Raw genomic sequence first — 26068 nt, 5'->3', positions numbered from 1 at the left:
GGCTTGCGGACTATAAATGTAGATCTAGATGTAGATTTAATGTACATTGAATTTATTTCCTACATTATTCAATAAGTTGTCAGATTTACACATGCACACGTGTACAGCAGTTAGTAAACATTGCGACATGCATTTTAGAAAAAGTCAATTGAAAACTACGCATTATTAACACATTGACCTCTAAGTATTATCGTACACGTCACGTTACAGCTGTTGTGCTATTCAGAATAAATGTGAGAATAGCCCACCGTCAACTTCAATGCATTTGTGCTCTACTGGGAGAACACGTTGTTTTGCTTGTCTGAGTGTCTCTGCACGTTTTCTAATGAGGGCAGAAGCCTCCATGATGCGACCAAGCAGTACATTTGACATACATACGTAACATGGCGGCTGCAGTGTAACACGTGTTAAGTTCGGCTCGCGAAATTTAGTCGAATTCGAAGGTGTTCTCGCAGGTGGTGTTGTCTAGTACAAGTGGAAATCGTGTAAACAACAGTGTTCTGTGCAGTAGTGCTATTTTTTTTCTGTGCTCCGCCAATATCTTCGAGAAAATGGTAAACAGAAGAGTCAACAACAGCGCGTCCAGCAGCGGGGAAGCAGCAGGTGCGGCGGGCCCGCTCTTGGCGGAAGGTGCGGCCGCGGCTCGTGGCATAGCGGAGCTGGTCCGCTCTGAGGTAAACGCTGCGCTTCGCGATAAAAACAATCTCGATCTGATAGCAGGCACTATATCAGATACTGTAACGGCAGCAGTATTGGCCAAAATGCGTGAAACTGTTGAGGCCAATACTGCCGAAATTACAGCACTAAAAAAGTCTGTGTCTGAATACGAGAAAAAGGCACGAGAGTTGGAAGTGAAACTATCTGCCGCAACTGACGAACTAGAACAGTACCAAAGGCGAAATAGTCTACGACTGTTTGGAGTAGTAGAAAATAAAGAAGAAGACACGGACAACCTGCTTATACAGGTTGCGCGTGAAAAATTAGGCGTAGAAGTGACTAAGGCAGACATTGACAGGAGCCATCGGGTGGGACGAAAACTACCAGGTGCCACCAAACCTCGTCCAATAATAATTAAATTTATCTCGTACCGAAAAAGGGCAGAGATCTTTACCCAGAAGAAGAAGTTAGCAAGGACAGGGCTTACAATAAGGGAAGATCTGACACACGAACGGCTAAAGATTTTAAACAGTGCCATATCCCATTTCGGTCTTCAGAATGTGTGGACTCAGGATGGCAGAGTAATCATTAAGACAGCAGCTGGAAAGAAGACAGTCACAAACATGACAGAACTGAATAGTATTAAGTGAAGCTACTCGAGCCAAAAGTGCAAACTTAACACCATTTGCAAATTGTAACAGCCCTATACTCTGATATAGTCTTGTAATTTTATTAATTTTTTAATTATACCCATATTTGTACCTTCAACTAATTGTTTTTGTAACTGTATTAACTTTTCACTATTTTTTGTGTCTGTAGCTCTAACCATTACTTAATTTTAGTTACTGCTAATACTTTTTTCATTTTCTCAGTTTATTCTCTTCCGTTCTGAATTAGTTCTATTGCAATTATTAGTCTCTCCTTTAGTTCATTAATCACCCATCTCTTCGGTTTAAATTGTTCATAACAAAAATCACTATTAGTATCACTTTAGCAAATTTCAATCTAATTGTAGCTTCCTACGATAATCACTACCAGCATCACTTTAGTAAATTTCAATTTAATTCTAGCTTCCTACGATAATCTATTAATTATTAAGCTTACTTCTCTCTGCTGGCAGCATCGGCCTCTTAAATCACTCCCTTTTCCCTTATTTCCACCCTAAGCTGTTTCAAATACGCTAATTACATTTCTCCTCGTACGACAGAGGATACGCAGTGACACACAGCCGTCACTGTTTTGGTCATATTCTCCTTGCACCGAATACCACTAATCCATTTTCTATACTACCGCAACCTCAGGAAATCTCTAGCAGTCGCCTTTCTTTCGGCACTCGCGGTGTCACACACAGGGCGCGCAAAATCTCGGACACCCCTGTGTTATATCACTTGGCGGAAGCAGCGGCCAGTGCCCCTCGCGGCAGGTAGTGCCTAACAAAGGGACAAACCAGTCTGCCACCCTACTTCAGGCTGCTCAGCGGAACGCGTCAGAGCTTTTAGCAGCTCACTGCAACATCCAGTCTTTACCTGCACATTACGAAGAACTTAGCCTCCTCTTCAACCAACTAAACTACCACGTAATCCTCTTATCCGAAACGTGGTTGAAACCACACATATCCTCTGCATCTATTCATCTCCCAGGGTACACATTTCTTAGGGCAGACAGATCAAAAAAGCGAGGTGGCGGCGTCGGCGCGTATATACGAACAGATCTCAAAGCGAAAGTCTTATGTACGTCAAATCCTGCTGAAGAAAAAGAGGCTGAATTCATGTTCATTGAAATAAATATACAAAGTCGGAAATTCTTGACTGGCGTCGTGTACAAGCCGCCAAAAATAAGCTCAATGAGTTCCTTCCAGTCGGAATTACATTCACTTCAGTGTCAATACGAACATGTCATCGTAATGGGTGACTTGAACATAGACCTGCTAAGAGACACTCCCTCCGCAATAAACCTAAGAAGACTGTTTAGTTGCAATAGCATGAACATTCTTCCATTACAACCTACACACCATACGGCGCACAGTCATACTCTTATAGACGTAATCGCAACGAAACAGACTGACAAAGTAAGAGATGTTGGTCAAACATCGGCCCCTGGCCTCTCAGCACATGATGTAATATTCCTGGCCTACTCTGTGCAGCCCCCAAGGATCAAATCGCGTTACATAACTTGTAGGAACATGAAACGTATTGACCTTGACGCTCTAACAGCCGATTGCTCAGAAATCTCATGGCATCAAATAATCAGAAAACCCACAATCGACGGCAAAATTAATGAACTTGGTGATAAACTCACTGCCCTCTATGACAAACATGCACCTGTGCGCACAATCCGTGTAAGAAAATCTCCTGCTCCATGGCTGACAGCTGAATTACGTCAAATGATGACTAATAGGGATGCTGCCCACAGGCGTTTCAAGGCAGATCCGAAACCCGAGCGTTTCGAAGAATATAGAAAGCTACGGAACAGAGTGAAACAATGCATTCGCAATGCTAAAATCAGGCACGCTCGCTCCCTTGTATGCAGCGATCTGACGCCCACGACTCTATGGAAGAATCTCCGTAGCTTGGGGGTCGGAAAGGCAAAATCGGAAACCACTTTTCATGTGTCAGCTAACGAATTAAATGAATTCTTCTCTGCACCTCTGAATACCAGCACAGCTGATAATTACCGTCCACAAGAATCCCTAAACAGGATAACTAACAACGATACCTTCCATCTAAAACATGTAACAACAAATACGGCAAGAAAAGCAATAATGAGAATCTCTTCTGATGCAATAGGCAACGACAGTATCGGTATAACCATGATTAAGAATGTTGCCGATATCTTAGTGCCTGTCTTAACTGACATATTTAATTTTTCCCTCGTGAACGGAATATATCCCACTGCATGGAAAAGAAGCCTAATTCGACCCATCCCTAAGATCGAAAACCCGCAACTGCCTAGTGATTACCGACCAATTAGCATACTGCCTGCTGTTTCCAAAGCACTTGAATATATTGTTCATGACCAAATCACTGAACACTTGCATGAATTCAGCCTATATGACAAATTTCAATCCGGTTTCCGTAAACATCACAGCACAAACACTGCTCTAATTAAAGTAACTGATGACCTGAAATATGCCATCGACAATCGAAAGGCAACAATATTGACGCTACTGGACTTCAGCAAAGCTTTTGACACTGTTAACTTTGACATAATGCTCAGAAAAATGCAACAGCTTAATTTCTCTGAAAGTGCAATGAGATGGTTTGAAAGCTACTTAAAAGACAGACAGCAATGTGTTGTCTGCGTAAATGAAAAATCTTCCTGGAAACATGTTTCCTCGGGAGTGCCACAAGGATCAGTCTTAGGACCACTTTTGTTTTCTTTATATGTCAATGATATTTCATCGGTTCTGTCCTCCTGTAAATATCATTTCTATGCCGACGACCTCCAGCTCTACCTAAGCGTCAGACCTGAAGATGTAAACACTGCAATCGCTCAGATGAATGATGATCTGTCTTCAGTAGTGACATGGGCGAAAAACCTGGGGCTTAAACTAAATGCAAAAAAGACGCAAGTAATCTTAATAGCCCATCAGAAATTAATAAGTTCAGATTTCCGCGAACGGCTACCTCCTATTCTGCTCGACGGTACTCCAATACCATATCAGAAAACAGTGAAGAACTTGGGTGTAACTTTGGATGAGCATCTCAACTGGGCGGAGAATACAGTCGCAGTGTGCCGAAAGACGTCTGCTTGTCTCTATGCTCTCAAAAAGTTTCGGAACATATTTCCACAGGACTTGAAACGCCAGCTCGTGCAAGCACTCGTTCTACCGAACCTCCACTATTGTGATGTGATTCAACAAGGCATGAGCAGTGAAAACAAAAGACGGCTAGAGCTAACCATGAATGCCTGTGTGCGTTACACCTGCAACATTCGCCGATACGATCATGTTAGTGCTTCATACTCCCAGCTAGGGTGGCTGCGGCCGGACAAATTGCGCGACTACCACACTCTATGTCTACTCCACCGACTCCTCGAGGCGCAAACACCCCAGTACCTTGCTTCAGAGATTAAAAACCTGTCATGTCATCATAATCGAAACACGAGGTCACTCTTATTTGGTATCCTAACTGTGCCCACTCACAAAACAAAAACTTTTGCAAACTCCTTCTCAGTTGCCGCTGTCCGCCTCTGGAACAAACTACCCCTTACCTTGCGCAAAATTCAATCTCCTGCTGCTTTTAAGAAGAAGTTGAAGCATTTCCTACTATCATCCTCATAAAGTTCTCCACAAAATTAATGTACAAGGACAATCCCCTCATCTGTCAAATAGCAAAGCTAGCGTCTCCTATGTTGCTCCTGAGATGCCTTCCTCTTCATCTATCTCTATTAGCCACGCAATATTCTTTTCCTTTATATTTCCTTAATTATGTTTCATCATGTCTCTCTGTTCTTCTCCTCCCTTCACCATGAGTCTCCCTCATACTCCCTGCTGCCAGCACTCCTATCTCAAATCTGTCTGTTCAATAATGTCTAATTATAACAGTACTTGTGATCTAAGAATATAAACTCTATATGTATGTATTTTTCCAGGTGTACCTTTCAAATTGTTTATTTCACTTTTTGTACTAGATGTAGTTTAACATGCCTACTAAAACATATGAATGTAAAATAAGTAGAATGCCTGGTTAGATGTAAGAGAGGGCCTGATGGCCCTAATCTTGCCAGGTTAAATAAATCAATAAATAAATAAATAAATAAATAAATATTCACCATGGAAAAGTGCGCGTTCAGTGAGCTACTTTAATGGCACAAAGACATCCCGTGCAAGGGCGTTCAGAGCAACGAGGCAGGTTGAGCTAGAATAAAAAGACATACATGCGAGCCACTGGACCATAACAGATGTACATAAAATGTCTTCAGTCTAAGAAACCACTCCGAACAGGGAAGTTGTTTTGAATCAAATGGGAGTTCACGTTATATCAGAACACTGACCATTCCTTCTGAGACAGGAACGAGTGTAACCAGTTACATAGCTAATACAAAGAGTAGGCGACAGTTACTGAGACATGCATGTATGAAAGAAGTTTAATGAAAGTAGCATGAGGCTGTATGTGGGTCGCAGTGAGGACATGCAGCGACGCGTTCCGGAACGGCGTGTACTCTACTTCCGCAAGGCAACCGGCAGCCACATGCCATGACGCGGAAACGACTTATGCAAGTAAAACAGTTCTCCCTGGGCTACCAGGAACGGTTTGACAACGAGAGCAATATATGCCTACAAACGTTCCTCACAAATGTTATGAGAGAAGTAGCTTTGTTAACAGTGCTTCGCCGCGCGGGATTAGCCGAGCAGTTTGAGGCGCTGCAGTGATGTACTGTGCGGCTGGGCCCGGCGGAGGTTCGAGTCCTCCCTCGGGCATGGATGTGTGTGTTTGTCCTTAGGATAATTTACGTTACGTAGTGTGTAAGCTTAGGGACTGATGACCTTAGCAGTTAAGTCCCATAAGATTTCACACACATTTGAACATTTTTTGAATAGTGCTTCAGCTCTGCACATTCGATATTCTAAAAGTTGATACGTTTATCAACAAAATAATAGTAATAATAAATGATAATAATAAAATGTGACGATTAAACTAACTGTAAGGTATTTTCCCTTCCACATAAATATATCTCCCAGTGTTTCATCATAGTCTAAATTCCTATTCTGCAATGTAAAACATCGGTAACACCCACGTTACAACTTACACTATAAAAATTACAGCACTTTTAGAAGGTTCAAGAGGGTAGTGCTTATTGTTCCAGGATACAGTACATTACGCAGCACCCATCTTCGAGAGCAGAAGTACCATATTTCTCCTGACATGGCTTACTTAAAAAATCATATGGTAGGAAGGCGATATTAAAGTAGAATTTTAGCTCCGTCAAATTTTGGCAACCGCAAAAATGAAATTTCAGACAGTAACGGTGTATTTCATTTATGTACTTACGTTCAATGTGGACGTTGGAGGTTCTACCAGGTCCCGATTTCAGGAATAAATATATTCACATTACATTCATTAGAAATTTTAATAACGTGTTACTAGTTTATTACCAGATGCTACAGAGTAGGAAAGCAAATTCAGTTTAGTAGTGTTGTTGTTATGGACCTCATCGAAGATTGCTTTTGTGAAGCAACCCTCGCAAGTCCAAGCTGTGCATACCATTTCGTCGGTGCACAATTACTCTGATCTTTATTCATTTCAACCCGCTTAGTGTATTCAGTCTTGAGTCTCTCTCTACAGTTATTTTTACTCTCTACACTTCCATCCATTATCAAATTGACGATTTCCTTATATCTCAGGATATATTCTATCAACAGATGAATTATTTAGTGAGGTTCTGTTATAAATTTCTATATTGCTCAATTCAGTGCAGCACCTTCTCATTAATAATTCGGTTTACACACCTAATCTTCAGCTTTCCTCCGTAGCGTCATATTTCATGTGCTCGTATTCCATTTCTGCCTGAAGTGCTTATCGTTCAGGTTTCTATTCCATACAAGGCCACTCTCCAGACCATTACCTAAAGTGAAAACATCTCAACACCTACATTTAAAATCGATGTTAACAAACCTATCGCTTCCAGAAATGCTATTTTGCTGCTAGTCTGTATTTTATATGCTCTTCACTTTGGCCAACATCAGTTTCTATGCTGCAGAAATAATGAAACTCATCTACTAATTTAAAGTCTCATTTCCGAATCTAGTTCCTCAATCGCCTAATTTAATTAGAATAAATCCATATCCTTTATTTTACTTTTATTAATGTTAATTTTTTAACTCCTCTTTAGTACACTATCTACTATATTCAACTGATCATCCAAGTCGTTTGCCGTTTATGACGGAATTAAAATTCATCGTCAAACCTCGAAGTCTTTATTTCTGCTCCCTGAACTTCAATTCCATTTCTAAATTCTTCGTGCTTACATTTACTGCTTGCTCAGTGTACAGACTGAATGATATTAGGAGCCGGCCGCTGTGGTCGAGCGGTTCTAGGCGCTTCAGTCCGGTCGCAGGTTCGAATCCTGCCTCGGGCATGGATGTGTGTGATGTCATTATGTTAGTTAGGTTTAAGTAGTTCTAAGTCTGGGTGACTGATGACCCCAGATGTTGAGTCCCATAGTGCTCAGAGCCATTTGAACCATTATTGAAATATATTAGGGAAATGCCATAACCATGTCTGAATTCCTTCCCAGTTACTGCTTTCCTTTCATGCCTTTGACTCCTATAACTGCAGACTGTTTTCCGGACCAGTTATAAACAAACTTTCACTCCCTAGATTTTCTCCCTGCTACCTCTATTTCAAAGAGTTTATTGCTATATACACTGATAAAATCTTTCTATAAATCTGCTAAGATATTTAGCAGCGTCAGTATTCCCTCGTGTGTTCATACATTTCTCCGAAACCCAAACTGTTATCTCCCTAGGTCGGCTCCTACCAGTTTTTCAATTATTTGGCAAATATGTGTCACTATTTTGCAACAATAACTTATTAAACTGATAGTTCGGTAATATTCACGACTCTCAGCACCTGTCCACTTTGGAATCGAAATTATTACAGGTTTCTAGAAGCCTGGAAATATTTTGACTGTCTTACGTATCTTGTACGCGAAGCGTAATACTTGTGTCATCTCTGGCTCTCTAAATGGTTCAAATGGCTCTGAGCACTATGGGACTCAACTTCTGAGGTCATTAGTCCCCTAGAACTTAGAACTAGTTAAACCTAACTAACCTAGGGACATCACACACATCCATGCCCGAGGCAGGATTCGAACCTGCGACCGTAGCAGTCGCGCGGTTCCGGACTGACTCTGGCTCTCTCAAAGATCCGGCAACTATGTGGCATTGTAGTCCGCTACAGGGCCCTTGTTTTGACTTAGATGTGTCACTGCTCTGTAAATTTCATCTCGCAATATCATACCTCAACTTCATCTACTTCCTCATTCACTTCTATAACGTTATGTTCATTTCCCTTGTAAATTCAGAATTATTTTTATTATTAATATATCTCTATGAATTTGTAAATCTCACAACTGCTACTGAAATACTCACAAAACACTTAGATATTATGCAAAATACGGGAGCAGACAAAATTATTGTCATTACAAAGTGTTTCACTGACAATGGGCTGTTTGATTAAAGGACGCCATCCAGGAAACAAAACTATGTGGAACCTTCTTTGGTATTGCTGTAGCGTTTATCTTACTGAGAATATATCTAACTTCGTTGTGATATACTGATAGCCTAGAGTGTGGCGTATATTTCTTCCCGAGTTTTTGTGTGAACTGAGCAGGTGTGGAAGTGACACTCCAATTCAATCAAAATACACTCGTATTCGTTATGGTCGCTAGTCTGAGAAGGCCAGTTAAGCAGGTCAGATGGCTTTTCTAAGTGCAGCGTAATGTTTGTCTCGCAATGGACATGAGCATTAGCACTGTGGTGCAAAAATTGTCTTATTGCAAATCGTTGTCGTAGCGTTAGAGGCACGTCACCTACCGAATACTACTTTCGCACCGAGCACTGAGGTGAATATCGTGCTTTAGCACTCCACTAAGTCTACACAATGTCATGCTCGAATAAGTGCCATAGTGCCTACATTCTTCACTGCATCATCCGTGGCCGAATCTCCTGCAACATTTAAAGGATCTCCCGCTTTCGTTTCGTGATTCGTGGCTTGCGGTAACAAGAAAGCTGAGACGTGTCAGTTCTCACTGCTCTGCAACGATATCGTCTGTGTTGGTTGACAAAGATATCCGACGACTCAGGGTTCATTGACACTTTCCAATTGATTTATTGGATCTTCAACAACGAGTGTTCAATTTGATGCTCCAGTGTCGTTTCACTGCACAATAACATCACTAACAGCCAACCTCCACACTTGTAATTTATGTGGAAACTTTAATAGAACGGTTAAAGTTCTGGAGCGACTATTATTGTGACTCCCTCGAATTCAATTATATCTGGTGACACATTTTAACATAAAAGACGTTTTTGACATTGAAACATTGTTCCTTCGGACGTGTGTTCTGTGGTCACACTGAGTGCATTCTGTACCATAGTTCTTACAATAAACAGTACTGAAGAATAAACCAAATCCGTGGAAACTATCAGCAATTGGAAGATAATACCAGAAGGTACGTCCGTTAGCAGATGATTGAGTAACAAGATTACACCTGGAGCGAACTAGAAAACACACAATGTTGAGCAGAATAACAAGAGTGTCCCGTCAATTCGAGAAGTTTCGAAACTGGATTAATAAAAAGGAGAGGAAAGTTAAGATGGTGGGTTTTTTTGTTTCAGGCCTTCTACGCCCATTTGAGCACACCACACAGAACGTTCATATAAGCACGTGAGACAGTAGGAAACGTCCTTCTTTCAGATGTTAGTGAACTCGTGGGTCACATTGGCTCGAATATCGGTTACGCCATCGAAATGTTGACCCTTCATGTGAATTTCTATACTTTGTGCTTTTCTGGTAGGCTCGTATCGATATTACTAAGTCTCGTCACTCGTGGTGATTTTTCCGAGAGTAGAACTGTTCGCACTTTGCTTTTCAATCAAGTCGCAGCAGGCGTCCACATGTCATTGCTGTTGTTCGGGAGTCAAAGTGTGCGGTAACAAACTTTGAACACACTTTTCTCTTCTTCAAAGCATTCTGGAGAATGTCTTGAAGACTTTATTTAGAGATGTCGTTCAATTGCTATTTGCGATACAAACCGTTGACACCCTACGGCCGCACGTCCTCTACTTATCACTACCTGCTCACAACTTACCGGTCCAACGCACATCTGTTGTTTACAGTTGTTAGTTCAAACTGACACCGTAGTTACTGCGCTGACGTCACTTATACATCAGGAATAAAATTTGTCTCGGAACGTTTTGGACGGGCGGTGTATATCTTAAGCTAACTCAAAAAGACACCATGAAAGGACATTATGGGTGAAAGACAGCAAAAACTGAACTGACAGGAAAAACTAAAGAAAACGCTCAATATACCAGAATGGTACTATGACCAGTGATCAGCAAGACATTTTAACCTATCTTGCCATAAAGTAAGGAAACCTTTGACCAAAACCAAAAGAGTCTTCACTTTTATATATGATCAGGATTGAGGGAAGGGCAATCCACAGCGGATTGAATATCACCAATGGCATCGCCGAAGGCTGCATAGAACGACTTATCTCTCTCTATTTCTTCACACAAAGTGAGCATTGATTTAATATCGAAGAAATAAAACACCGTCCGCACAGGCCATGAAGGCCCAGCGTTACCGACCAGCCGTCGTGTCATCCTCAGCCCTTAGGCGTCACCGGATATGGTGACGGAGGGGCATGTGGCCAGCACACTGCCTCCCTGTCGTTGTCAGTTTTCCGATCGGTGCCGCTACTTGTTAGTCAGGTGGCTCCTTAAGTGGCCTCACAAGGGCTGAGTGCACCCCGCTTACCAACAATACTCGGCAGACCCGGACGGTGCCCAATCCAAGTGCTAGCGAAGCCCGACAGCACTTAGCTTCCGTGATCTGATGGGAACTGGTTTTACCACTGCGGCTAAGCTGTTGGCCATTCAGTTAGTATCGCTGTGTCATATATAAGCTAGTGGAGCAGGATACCTGCCAGATAAAGGACGGAGACGTCAACGTATATATCACTATTGTGTTCTCAGACATACCAGTCCCAAACGAATGTTTTCCACAAGATCTATAATCTATACTCGGTAGACAACATGGATCCCAAGGAATAGAGTGAAGGTCTATCTCTCCACAGACAGCACTGTTTACTGTCGTCCTGAATGATCAGCAAAGACAGATTGTGAAATTGCCACAGCCCATTTACGACTCTAGCCCTCTCAAGCAAAGTGATGGCTGGTGATGAGAGTCACAATATACCGTGCTGTGCTTCTAAGAGAAGCAGATAAAGTAAATGATATGCACAAAACTAAAGATAATACTTTTAGTTACCAATTATTGCTCTAATTGGAGAAGGAACACGAAAGTTTATTGGACAATAACGGCCAGTGCTTTCTGATTCTCAGTTACTTCCAAAATGCTTCTCTGGTCATGCAGGCACACACATCTCTTATTCGAACTGAACAAGTCTGAATGTCTGAGCTGGCAAATTATGCTCAGCCTAGAAAGAAGACAACTACGTGTGCATCAGCGTGGTAAAATTACAAACTTTTAATTTATAAATCTGGCAGAATGGCATAAAACTTATCAAGGAAGAAAATATGTTAAAAGTCTTAACTGACAACCTATCATCTTTGAGACAACTTAAGAAAACAACAGAAAACAGCATAATTAACTTGATGAAAATAATAGGGTCCATATTTAGAGGCACACATCCTAAAATATCTATTTCCACCTATAAACACTTTGTGAATGTGTTAGTAGAATATCACACACCTAGACAATGCTGCTTAGGTATATAGCTAAATACAATATTGATTATTGACCGGAAATTCCTTCAGTCAGCTGTAAGGTTATCAACCAGAATGGAAAACAACGCACTGCTCGTATCTACAGAAATGCAGCTACTAAAATAAAGATGCCAGAAGTTTATAGTGAATGCGGTTCACGAGCAAATATAGCAGATTTAATCAAAGAACCAATCACAACAAAAATATTCAAAAGGAAAATCATTTTTGCCTGTATTTAAAAAAAAAGGGTGAAAATTTAATTTTCGGATTCAAAGCTCATTTCCTCATACAACAATCTCACAAAGATGTTACTACTGCATTCTGGCTTTCAAACGTGCAAAGAATCTACAACAGAAGATGCTAAATTCAAAAACGGCAGACAAAATACGTAACAGTCTTCCTGATTCCATGACAAGAGATCCTATGAAACGGGAGTACGAAATAAACAGAAGGAAAGCAGTAACTTAAAGGTAACCAGTGAAACAACTACTAGTAAAATAGACTAAAATGTCCCCTTACGAAAAGAACCTCACCTAAACTGACAAGAACGCAATGTGATCTTCAGCAGTGGTAGGCCGATATCTTGCCAGTGCGATGTGGTTTGTAGCACTCGAACTATGTAACTTCTCAAGGATTGTCGTTCTGACGAGTAGCGGTATAAACGCCTGTACAGCCTAGCAAGTTCACAAATGCCCATCATCATATTTCAGTGGGCTGTAAAATAAAGTACAATACCACAGTGATTATTCAGAAGTGAAGCTCGTTGTACGTTGTTAAAGTAGCATTCAACATTTACTTTTGTCATTTGAAGGTAGGTATCAATCAAATACGCCATGGCTTCCAATTACAATCGTAGGAAAAGCGAAAAGGAAACAAGGATATCTTCAGAATTCAAATGAGATAATTATGTAAAAGTATTATTGCTGAACAAAGTTCTCAAAAGTGAACATTTTGTCTAACATATTTGTTGGTATAATGCAGGGTTTAGCGAAACGTGTTCCGCGGAACACTGGTGTTTCGTGAGAAATGAGTAAATGCTCTGTGAAAAACTGTTAATTACATGGCTTTTTTCCCGATATTTTAACGATGCTATTTTTTTTTTCAGTTTTATAATTTCTGTGTTAACATTTAAAATTGAATTAATCGCTGAACAAACATGTTTTTCTCATTTTTTTGAAATTTTATTAACCTTCAGAATAAGCGAAGCGTTCCATCACAGTACCAGGATTCCAAAAGTGATCCGTCAGAGGAAAAGTTTGTGAAGTGGCATAGCGTGACGATTTGTAGATCGATGACATGATGGAAACAGTTATTTCGGCTCTGGTTACTTTTACAACGTGTAATGAACGAAATAGAAATGTAATCCGATAATGCAAGGGCTTAATTTCGTACTTAGTTTTGCTCTGCAGAAAATGCGTTCTTAGATGACCAATTTAAATCATTGTTTTTATTCCATTTCAACACAAATAAATTATGATTTTTAAATTCAAAATATCGTTTTGTTATAAAATTATTGCAAAAGAAAGCATTTGCCGAAAATGGACACATTATATCCGGTTCATTGTTTCACGGTAATCAGAGGAGGTACCAAAAAAATTGTGCTACTAGATGAATTGAGACGGAGGTGCACATCTAGCTCATTCGGAAGCCAATATGAAATGACAGATCAGTTTAGAGAGACATGATGGCTACTGGGAACTACAAAAATATTTCAAATATGCCCACTTTAGGAGAAAATGGTTGCTTAGAACAAGGAGCAGACGTTTGCACATAACTGTTTCAATTTGCAACCATTCGTTCCCAGTTGTTAATTCAATAATGTTTATCATGTAGGTAATGAACAGTTCATTTTTTGCCCAATAGCAAGTTAGTAAGACCATGTGCAGTGGTTATCAGGGTATGTTATACGACGTGAATTGTATAAATGTGATCTATCAATTCCAGACCCGTACTCTGCGCTTCTAGTATCTACAGAAGAACACATGGATAAAAGAAAATACAGAAACATTAAAACCACTGTAAATGCCTAGCATCACCAGGTGCAACATGTTTGCTTAAAAACAAACCTAGAGCTTAATTACAATATATTTTTTTCGTATCCACATGATAAACATAACTTTGAAAATTTGTTAGAATACATCAAAGATGGGCAAAATTTCTTTTTTTACTTAGAGTTACTACCTACCATTTTGAAACCATTTTGTTTTACATTTAAAACAGCAAAATAGTCCTTTTACTAAAATAATAAAAGAAGGAGACCATTTTCGACAGAACAATATGTACATTTTAAAGGACAACTGTTTTTCTGCAATATTTCTATTTCCTTCTTCAAGCATTCTTCAACCAAACAGCATTTGGAAGACTATTTTAATGATATTATCAGATCAATGTTACAGACTAAAAACTTTATTTATAAAAAAAATTTATTTGTGAAAGTTTTATGCCATCATAATAATTTTTAACTATCTAACAATATGAAATACTGAAGTTACCTTCAATTTTTGTAATTTCCGACCGTGCGATTTGCCACAGTGATTACTACACTGCTGGCACTTGGCAGGAACAGGCATCAAGTCTCCATCCGGCCATGCGTACTTAGTTTCCCTTTGGTACAGAGCACAGAGAAGGCCGAGGTGGTTCCTCGTAAAACGACACCGCAGATTTCCTTCACCACTTTTTCTTAAGCATCATCTTACGCGGAAAGAAGAAGAATAGCTACTATGGTAATCCTGGGACATCACGTACAGCAGAAGAATTATATGTTCAGGGGCAAATTCGTGGCAGCGACGTAGCTCAGTTAATTTAGGGTACTCAGCATTCAGCGGAGGCACGGACGACACGAAGCAGCAGACGTGCCGCTATTGGCGGGTTGTGTCTTAGGGTAGTAGCACGAGCTTTTGCTGGCAGGCACGTAGGAGGGAAGCGAGTGCCTTTTCACGTTCAGACGAGGATTATACCCGTTGCAAAGGATATTTATCTGCACAGCTGGACCACTTCTTAACTCCTCAAGAAAAGCAATGGAAAACCGACTACTCCCATGATCATGAAACGGAATCTCCATCTTTAGAAGAAGTATGTATACGAAGACAGTAACTTGTTCTAGAAAGAACTGAAAACCTCAGCTGCCGACAGGGGTTGTTGATATACCTCGATGTGGACAGCTGAAAATGTGTGCCCCGACCGGGACTCGAACCCGGGATCTCCTGCTTACATGGCAGACGCTCTATCCATCGGAGCCACCGAGGACACAGATGAATAACGTGACTGCAGGGACTTATCCCTTGCACGCTTCCCGTGAGACTCACATTCGCAACTGTCCACAATTCTACATATGTATTGTACCTTATAGGCATTTGCCCAACCACAATATATAAGGTACAATACATATGTAGAATTGTGGACAGTTGGGAATGTGAGTCTCACGGGAAGCGTCCAAGGGATAAGTCCATGCAGTCGCGCTATTCATCTGTGTCCTCGGTGGCTCAGATGGATAGAGCGTGTGCCATGTAAGCAGGAGATCTCGGGTTCGAGTCCCGGTCGGGGCACACAATTTCAGCTGTTCACATAGGTATATCAACAACACCTGTTGGCAGCTGATGTTTTCAGTTAGTCATCATTTAGAAGAAGTGTTTGTAATGTGGATGCCCCTAAAATATGTTTGGCCTTTCATGTTGAGGCGAGAAAACAGGTGAGATATAAGTTTTACGGACCTTACTTGCAACTTTTTAGCCTCCGACGTATTGAAGTAACTATGATGTATTTCTGTTCTTAAATGTCTTTTACTCCAGTCGTACAAGTAATATACCGTATTTTGTGACCCTTATAATAGTCTTATTTAAAGTATGTTGAGTGGTCACAATAAAAATATAGTTTTTTTAGAGATCGGTTTGCCAAGATCAAAAAGAGTTCTAATGTTATCAAATACTATTATGAAACAGTATTAAATTCCTTTTATTACTTACAACGTTTTGTTTTCTACGTCAGTCCAAACGTTCCTCTAAACATAGGTGTTCCATTTTAGCACACTGTACTTCACTGACATAAAATATAATTTCCTTTTTATTTTGTATAGAGCCAAGTTCACCGGGTGTACTTCGCTTTTATGTTACTGGACAGACAGACAGACAGACACACACACACACACACACACACACACACACACACACATACAAAAAAAAAAACAGTCTGAAAACATAAACTCACACAGGGGAACAGCAGACGCTTCCACAACCGTCGAAACAAAACAGAAGGCGATTGGAACCCGCAACATCAAAACAAAATACGCCAGGCGTATTATTCGCCCACACTATTACTGCACGTGGGAGTGAGGGCGCTTCAGTCGGTTTCTGTGTTTACCTACGCGCTTGACGCCGATCAGATTGTACTCTGCTGTTTTAACGACCAGACAGGTTGCGCAGGAAGCCATTGTGACTTACACAGTGTATACCACAGTGGAAAAAACTGATGTGGTTTTCGTTTACTGTAATATCAACGCGCGTCTTAGATAACGGCCAAGGTAGGCCAAGTGCAATAATATCGTGGTCGAGTAATAAGTGGATCTATGCAACATGACAAGAAATATATACTCAGTGTCATTGTAGCGCAGTGTACTAAAATCGAATAGCTATGTGTAGTTAAACGTTAGCAGTGAAGTAGAAGACAAAAATCGTGGACAATGATAGTAATTCATTATTGCTTTACAGTAGTAACTTAAAACACGAGAAATGTTTACGATCTTGGCAAACAGATTTGTTGGAAAAACCACTTCGTTACAGTAACCACCAAAGATTCTTTAAAATCAGAGGAAAAAGGCCCCTATCGGAGCACAAATAGTACGAATATGTTCCTGTTTATTTAAAAGGCCATGACTCAAAAGTGGAGTACCAAATGCCTCATTCTACCTTCTCAGCACGTTTAAAAATCTTCCCAGAAATTTTGGCATGCGAACATATTCACGCTTTTTTTAACATGCAGCCAACTTCACTCTCCCACAAGCTGTCCTAATTGTAACTCACTCACACCCGGTAGTTCATCGCCGTAAGTCGCTCCTGCCCATCCACTCCCAATTGGCCTTACTTACTCACTCATTCAGCCCAACTCATTGTCATTATCTCTCTGTGTCTCTCTGTCGTTGTCTCCTGTGTCAGAGTTGCAGTCCCCATCGTTCTGTCCCACTACTACAGTCCCCTCCAACTATCACTATCTCCCTCTTTCTCGATGTCATTGTCATATACACTGTCTCTCATTATCACTAGCTCTCACCCATTTCCACTTTCTCTCTATTCCTCATTATTTTCCTAGCACTGTTCTGTCACTGTCAACTACGTTCCACTGCCACTGTGTCCCTCTCACACTGCCATTGTCTCTTTCGCTCTTTCTATAACACAACCACTGTCTACCATCTTCCAGTATTTGTATTTTCCGTCTGTTTGCCGCTGCCATTGTCTTCTTCTCTCATAGGACAACGTACTGTAGTCTGTTACTTAAGACGTCTCCGAGCCACTGGGAACTTATTGCACATGCTCGTAACTTCGTTAATAATCTGCAGTGGGGCATCGTGTCAAACGCTTTTCAGAAATCTGGAAAGACGGAATCTGCCAGTTGCTCTTCATCCATATTTCGCAGAGTATCACGTGATAAAAGGGCAAGTTGGGTTTCGTACGAGCGATGCTTTCTAAAATCTTGCTGATTCATGGACAGAAGCCCCTCGGTATCAGTGACATGTATTATACTCCAACTCAGAATATGTCCAAGATGCTAAGAATATTGGTCTGTAATTCTGCGAGACCGTTCTTTTACCCTTTTTATACACAGGAGTCACCTGAGCTTTCTCCCGTCGCTTTGGGCTTTGCGCTGAACGAAGGATTGGCGACAAACGCTCGCTAAGTAAAGGTTTAGTGTCATAGATTACTCTTTGCAAAACCGAATTGAGGTTCCAACCGGACCTGGGGACTTATTAGTTTTCAACTCTTTCAGCTGTTTTTCTACGGCAGGGAGGCCTGTTGCTATGTCGTCCACACGGGAATCTGTGCGATGGTCGAACGACGGTATGTTTGTGTGATTCTCCTGCGCTAACGATTCCTAACACAGGAATTTTGAAACTTCGGCTTTCGTTTTGATACTTCTGCTGCCACACCAGACTAGTCAACGACTGACTGGATGGAAGACTTACTCTCGCTTACCAATTTTACATAGGATCAAACTTTTCTCGTGTTCTCCGCCAGATATTTTGCTTCGTCTATCCTTTGGCTGTCGTCATTTATGCGTTCTCTCTTGAACGGAGAGTGCAACAGCCTTAGCTTCTTCAGCATTTTCTTAATTTCGTGCGGCGCGCGGGGTAGCCGCGCGGTCTCAGACGTCTAGTCACGGTCCGCGCGGCTTTCCCCGTGGGAGGTTCGAGTCCTCCCTAGGGCATGGGTGTATGTGTGTGTTGTCCATAGCTAAGGTAGTTTAAGTTAGATTAAGTAGTGTGTAAGCTTAGGGACCGATGACCTCGGCAGTTTGTTCCCATATCTTACCATAAGTTTACAAATTTTTTCCGAATTTCGTTGTCAAATCACACTGGGTCTTTTCCATCCTTACTCCTCTTACTATGCTCATACTAGCCCAGAATACCATTAACAATATGTTTAAACTTTGCCCATAATTCATCTGTCTCCATACTGGAACAAAATAATGTCTGTCACTGTCTAAGTGACATGCTAACAACTGCTTGTCTGCTCTTCCTATCAGCAACAATATCCTAGCCTTCTTCACAGATTTATTAAATTTCATAACAGTAGTCGCTAAGATCACAACATAGTCACTAATCCCCTTCTGAGACCCGTCCGACGCCATCCACTTAAGTTATGCCTGTTTGTAAGCACAAAGTCTAAAATATTTCCATTTCGTGTGGACTGCTGAACTAGCTACTCAAGACAGTTTTCGGAAAACGTGTTCAAACTCACTGTCTGTCCACAGCAAGGACTCCATGGACTTCCCAGTCTATACTCTGTATGTTGAAGTCCTCTCCAACTAGTATCACATGATCTGGGTATTTAGGCGCTACTGACGGTATACTTTCTTTGAATCACTCTACAACCGCCACAGCGGAATTGAGTGGCCAGTAAAAACATCCAACAATGAACTTGGTTTCACCTAGACCTGTCATACCACATAACTTCTCTGACACACTCCATTTCCATCTCAATAGAGAAAATATTTTAGTCAACTGATATCAACACTCCTCCTTCTATGGCGTGTGAGATATTTCCCAGAGAGCAGTAACTTCGGGAACTTCGTGACGAATACTTCGACAACGCACTGATAAAATTTTGACAGTCGACATGTCTTTACTCTGAACGCGGTCTGATTTCTGTGTCTGCTTATCGACTGTCCGGTGTTCATCGGAATACCTCAAACTACCTCATAGCCTAAAAAATCCCTTGAGCATTCCACAAGTACTCTGTTGCCCGGGTAACTGCCTCCTTTGTGTAGTGCATCCCTGATGTATCACGGGAGTAACACAAGTGCCTACCCAACAACACAGGTCCAGAAATCTGCAGCCAAGATCGCCACAGAAACGGCGAAGCCTTTGGTTGAGATCCACTATTCGGCTCCAAACTAAAGGACTGGGATCAGTTCTGGAAACAATGCTGCAAATTGCGAGCTCTTCTTGTGCCCCGCACGCGAGGCCAGAAGCACTCACCACATCCGTCAGCCACCCGTATCATCTGAGGATGACCTCGGAACTCATGTGACAGGCAACGTTGGTGACCGAGCGAGGTGGCGCAGTGGTTAGACACTGGACTCGCATTCGGGAGGACGACGGTTCAATCCCGCGTCTGGCCATCCTGATTTAGGGTAGTGGACTGTTAAGGCAGCCAGTCCACAGTGAAGTAGCCGAAAGAGCACGCGTCAACTCACGCCGTCTGGCGTTTAGTCTGGAACAGGATTCGTAATGAATGTGATAAAGAAAAGAACGTAGCTACTAGAACACTTAACTTTTATATCGTCCTTTGGTATACAGCAATCTTGATGAGACAAGTGAGACTATCTTGAGATACATGCAATGGTACAAATGGCGCCTTGCTAGGTCGTAGCCATTAACCTAGCTGAAGGCTATTCCAACTGTCTCTCGGCAAATGAGAGAAAGGCTTCGTACGTGTAGTCGCTAGCAATGTCGTCGTACAACTGGGGCGAGTGCTCGTACGTCTCTCGAGACCTGCCTTGTGGTGGCGCTCGGTCTGCGATCCTGACAGTGGCGACACGCGGGTCCGACATGTACTAATGGACCGCGGCCGATTTCAGCTACCACCTAGCAAGTGTGGTGTCTAGCGGTGACACCACATTTAGATTTTCCGTGATTTCCCTAAATCGCTCCAGGCGACTGCCGGGATGGTTCCTTTTGAAGGGGCACGGTCGACTTCCTTCCCCGTCCTTCCCTAATTCGATGAGACCGATGACCTCGCTGTCTGGTCTTCTTCCCCAAACAACCCAACCCAACCAACGTTGGTGCCGGCGTGAGCCATAACTTGCAGATTAATTCATTATGCATGCACAATAGCCGCAGGCAATGCCGCCTCCACATCTCGGATGAGACGTCCCAGCAGACACACCGAGTGCACATTGGATTTGTTTGCAACCCTGGACGCTGTGTCCTTAAGGGGCTCCACAACGAGCCTAATGCTGGATCTCCCGATAACTAGCAAACCCCTGCCCACGTGGGTCTGCTCGAACTCTGCCTAAGGAACGGCCATCTGTTCACTTACAGTGCAAATAGGCTAGGGCAGATGCCCATCCTCCACATTGTCCCTTCGCCTCGAGCGACGCTAACGCGTAATGCGTTACCATCCGCCACTTACGCTGCTTTGAGGGCGGAACTATCGCATCGGGTACACTAGGAAGTGCCTCAGCAGCCGAGCCAGGGTAAAACCAGCGACACCTGAGGTGTTCCATCTGACTCGCCAGATTCTCCGAGACAGTAGCCTGAACGCGGCTGGCCGTAGCCATAAGCGCATTCATCTGTACACGAACTGCGGTCAGCTCCTCCTACATCCGCACAAAGCATGCACACATCCTACCCATTCTAGCAAGACTAATTGAAGAAGTAAACTATAAAAACAGACAGAAACCTAGATACGCAACTTGCTACCCTCCTGATTTGTCACCAATCACGTTGATGCCTTAATGAATTGTGTAGCCTGCTGTCCTGAAAAAATGAAAACTCTGCTACAGACTTCGCGAATTTATACTTACAGTTAGAAACGTGAGGTGAAACCTCTTAAACAGAAAAACAGGCACGAAATTTGGAAAATATGGTACTAGGAAAACACAGCAGAACCTACATACCTGACTTACCGCTGTAGAGATGTGAACAGGCAACAGCTGAGGGCCTAACTCACTGGAATACTAAACGAAGGGACGCTTGTCTCGAGAACAAGTAATTTAAGCCCCCCAAACTCCTAGGCCAAAGTATTCATGAAGCTAGAACAAAATGCACTTTTAATAATTATTTGTACCTTAAAATACATACAGAATTTTTTACGGCGTACAGGCAGAACCGGCACGCCAGTCGGGAACGACAGAGAAGGAAAGGCTGTGAGAAGAGGTCAGCTAATCGCACGCTGACTGACTCCCTTCCAAGACGACAACGCAACAGCAACGGCCCCTATGTGAAGAGGACATAAGCGCCGCGCCCGACTGGTGGAACTCAGTTCACCGGCCGGTGTGGCCGAGCGGTTCTAGGCGCTACAGTCTGGTACCGCGTGACCGCGACGGTCGCAGGTTCGAATCCTGCTCGGGCATGGATATGTGTGATGTCCTTAGGTTAGTTAGGTTTAAGTAGTTCCAGGGGACTGATGACCTCATAAGTTAAGTCCCACAGTGCTCAGAGCCATTTTTTTGAACCCAGTTCAACAGTAGCTTCAAGATTAGCCACTTGGATAGCAGCGTCATCGTTAGGCACTTAGATAGCAGAATGAGATTTTCACTCTGCAGCGGAGTGTGCGCTGATATGAAACTTCCTGGCAGATTAAAACTGTGTGCGCCGACCGAGACTCGAACTCGGGACCTTTGCCTTTCGCGGGCAAGTGCTCTACCAACTGAGCTACCGAAGCAGGACTCACGCCCGGCCCTCACAGCTTCATTTCTGCCAGTATCTCGTCTCCTACCTTCCAAACTTTACAGAAGCTCTCCGGGCGTGAGTCGTGCTTCGGTAGCTCAGTTGGTAGAGCACTTGCCCGCGAAAGGCAAAGGTCCCGAGTTCGAGTCTCGGTCGGCGCACACAGTTTTAATCTGCCAGGAAGTTTCATATCAGCGCACACTCCGCTGCAGAGTGAAAATCTCATTCTGGAAACATCCCCCAGGCTGTGGCTAAGCCATGTCTCCGCAATATCCTTTCTTTCAGGAGTGCTAGTTCTGCATGGTTCGCAGGAGAGCTTCTGTAAAGTTTGGAAGGTAGGAGACGAGATACTGGCAGAAGTGAAGCTGTGAGGGCCGGGCGTGAGTCGTGCTTCGGTAGCTCAGTTGGTAGAGCACTTGCCCGCGAAAGGCAAAGGTCCCGAGTTCGAGTCTCGGTCGGCGCACATAGTTTTAATCTGCCAGGAAGTTTCACTTAGATAGCAGTTCAGGAAAGACTTTTGTCAGCTATAGGTCAGTAATCACTGCAAAAGACTGGTTATTTCGTATGTCGCCTTTTGCTTGCGACACATACGTTAATTGTAGAAGTTAAGTATTGTATCTTCTCTGTTTGTAATAAAACTGATTAATATGAGTTGTTTGAGTGTTTGTCTAGCGAATCGAGTAGACAGGATTCCTAGACACAACGGAATTGACAAATAATTTAAGTCCTACAGCTATAACTCATTACTGAATGGTAAATTAGGTTTGTATCTACCTGCGAGGTTCCGATATCCGTCGGGCCTTCAAGGTTTAGGTTTTGCATGGTTTCCTTACATGGATTAAAGCACGTGCATGGAGGGCTCCTTTGAAGAGGACAAATCCGATTTCTCTCTCCACTCCTATTCTGTCCGAGCTTGTGGCCAGTTTCTAACGACCTCTTATTGTTAGTCCACTAGACCTTTACACTGTAAACTTTCCCCCTTTTCCTTACATCCACGCTTCTACCATATTTGAAAGACAATCTAGACTTCCAATTACACATCCTTCTTCTAAAGTACGCTCATAATAATCCCTTAAAGTTATATCGAGAGTAATTATTATAGTTATACAAATGCAGAGGTAATTCAAAGAAGTTGTAACCGGATTATTTTTTAAAATCTGTAGACATATGGTCTGGGATGATAAGAAAATACTTTCGGTCAGACACGAGAAAACGATTCCCCTAATCAGTCACGATTTTACATATTAAAAAATCGCTTGATGAACCATCGCAGTACAGTGTGATCGTCTACATTGTTTCGTGCATCTGATTAACTCTGATTTCGAGAAAGATGCAGGGATTGGACAAAAATGTGGAAACACCGCGGGAAATACATGCTTTCCGTCATCGTAGATGGTGGACAAGCCTGCAGGTAGCGCTGTTTTATTTGACCACTAATGGAACCTGTGCAGTTTCCTCATAAGTTGGAAGTATAACTCGTGGTCAGAACGGTGTTCTTTATAGTTGTGAGTGCATTATGTCGGAGCCAAGTGAACTCGAACTTGGACAAATTGCTGGTGCTCGTATGGTGAGTACTTCTGTAAACAAGTGAGCCGAAGTGTTTGGTGTTTCAAGAGGCACTGTATCGAAGATTTATACCGCATACAGGAAAAGTAGGAAAATATCCTCGGTTAATTCACTACGCGGACAAAAGTGTGTGTTGAGTGATCGTGATGGACGGACATTGAAGAGGATTGCGACGAAGAATAAGAGGACAACACTTACTAAAGTCAGTGCTGAAATGAATATCGCACTCACGATCCCTGTCAGCACCAAAACCACACGAAGGGAGCTCCATAAACAAAGACTTCTTGGGAGAGTTGGGATTCCAAAACCATTCATCAGTGATGCATATTCCCGTCACAGGAAGAGGTTGTGTCGAACCCACAAAACCTGGACTGTAAAGGAATGGAAGAAGGTCGTGTGGTCAGATGAGTCTTGTTTCACACTGTTTCCAAATTCTGGCCTAGTTTATGTCTGGCGTACGCTGTCGTGGGCTTACGATACAGACTGCTTGCTGCCGAGAATGAGACATGGCATGGTTCGGTGATGATTCGGTCAGCAATATCGTTGTATTCCTTGGCTACTATGCAAGATCGCTTTACTACCAAGGATTTTGTGATTATTTTGGCTGATCAGGTCCATCCCGTGGTACTATTTATGTTCTTCAACGGTTACGTTGTGTTCTAAGACGACAGGGCCCCTGCTCGCGCAGATCGCATCGGACTGGATTTGTGAGCACGAGGATGAATTGTGGCATCTCTCCAGGACACCAAAATCACCAGGAATCAATATTAGCGAGTATTTGTGATCTACTTTGAAGAGGAAGGGGCGTGATTGTAATCTACCTCAATTATCGTTACCTAAATTTGCTACTATTTTGCACGAAGAATGGTATAGGATGCCATTGAACACCATATATGGTCTGTATTTACCAATTTCGAGAGGACTGGAAGGTGTTTCAAACGGTAACGGTTTTCTACACCCTATTAGGCATGGTACCGTACTTGTAATTAATTCATCCACTGCAGAAGTAGCCCTTGGGCGGCCTGAACCAGTCATGTCATCGACAGTTCCTGTCTCTCTGTATCTCCTCCACGTCCGAACAACATTGCTTTTGTTCACTCCGAGACGCCTGGACACTTCCCTTGTTGAGAGCCCTTCCTGGCACAAAGTAACAATGAGGACGCGATCGAACCGCGGTATTGACCGTCTAGGTATGGCTGAACTACAGACAACACGAGCCGTGTACCTCCTTCCTGGTGGAATGACTGGAACTGATCGGCTGTCGGAGCCCCTCCGTCTAATAGGCGCTGATTTTGCATGGTTTTTTACATCTTTGACCGGGTTTAGTTGGGGTTGGGTTGTTTGGGGGAAGAGACCAAACAGCGAGGTCATCGGTCTCATCGGATTAGGGAAGGACAGGAAGGATGTCGGCCGTGCCCTTTCAGAGGAACCATCCCGGCATTTGCCTGGAGCGATTTAGGGAAATCACGGAAAACCTGAATCAGGATGGCCGGACGCGGGATTGAACCGTCGTCCTCCCGAATGCGAGTCCAGTGTGCTAACCACTGCGCCACCTCGCTCGGTCCGGGTTTAGTGACATCTATGAACAGTCAAAGGGACTGTGTCTGTGATACAATTCGACAGTCGAGGCCTATCTTCAGGAGTTCTGGGAACCGGGGTGATGCAAAACATCTCTGACGTCGATCTGTTGCAGAATTTTAGAACATATTTTTTACTCGAGTATCATGTCGTTTTTGGAAACCCAGAATCTACTATGTAGGAATCAACATGGATTCCGGAAACAACGATCGTGTGAGACCCAACTCGCTTTATTTGTTCATGAGACCCAGAAAATATTAGATACAGGCTCCCAGGTAGATGCTATTTTTCTTGACTTTCGGAAGGCGTTCGATACAGTTCCGCACTGTCGCCTGATAAACAAAGTAAGAGCCTACGGAATATCACACCAGCTGTGTGGCTGGATTGAAGAGTTTTTAGCAAACAGAACACAGCATGTTGTTATCAATGGAGAGACGTCTACAGACGTTAAAGTAACCTCCGGCGTGCCACAGGGGAGTGTTATGGGACCATTGCTTTTCACAATATATATAAATGACCTAGTAGATAGTGTCGGAAGTTCCATGCGGCTTTTCGCGGATGATGCTGTAGTATACAGAGAAGTTGCAGCATTAAAAAATTGTAGCGAAATGCAGGAGGATCTGCAGCGGATAGGCACTTGGTGTACGGAGTGGCAACTGACCCTTAACATAGACAAATGTAATGTATTGCGAATACATAGAAAGAAG

The 26068-nt window shown here is 42.7% G+C and overlaps 3 non-coding genes across 3 annotated transcripts; 2 read left to right on the top strand and 1 right to left on the bottom strand.

The window, feature by feature from the left end:
• Nucleotides 1-22138: 22138 nt before the first annotated feature.
• Nucleotides 22139-22212, bottom strand: Trnas-cga (transfer RNA serine (anticodon CGA)). Its single transcript has one exon. It is a non-coding gene; the product is annotated as a tRNA-Ser (tRNA).
• Nucleotides 22213-22304: 92 nt separating this feature from the next.
• Nucleotides 22305-22378, top strand: Trnas-cga (transfer RNA serine (anticodon CGA)). Its single transcript has one exon. It is a non-coding gene; the product is annotated as a tRNA-Ser (tRNA).
• A 228-nt stretch (nucleotides 22379-22606) lies between these two features.
• On the top strand, nucleotides 22607-22680 carry Trnas-cga (transfer RNA serine (anticodon CGA)). Its single transcript has one exon. It is a non-coding gene; the product is annotated as a tRNA-Ser (tRNA).
• Nucleotides 22681-26068: the final 3388 nt, after the last annotated feature.

Source organism: Schistocerca nitens, chromosome 3 (genome assembly GCF_023898315.1).
Source record: "Schistocerca nitens isolate TAMUIC-IGC-003100 chromosome 3, iqSchNite1.1, whole genome shotgun sequence".
In the NCBI taxonomy this organism is placed as follows: Eukaryota; Metazoa; Arthropoda; class Insecta; order Orthoptera; family Acrididae; genus Schistocerca; species Schistocerca nitens.
This window is presented reverse-complemented; position numbering and strand designations above follow the sequence as displayed.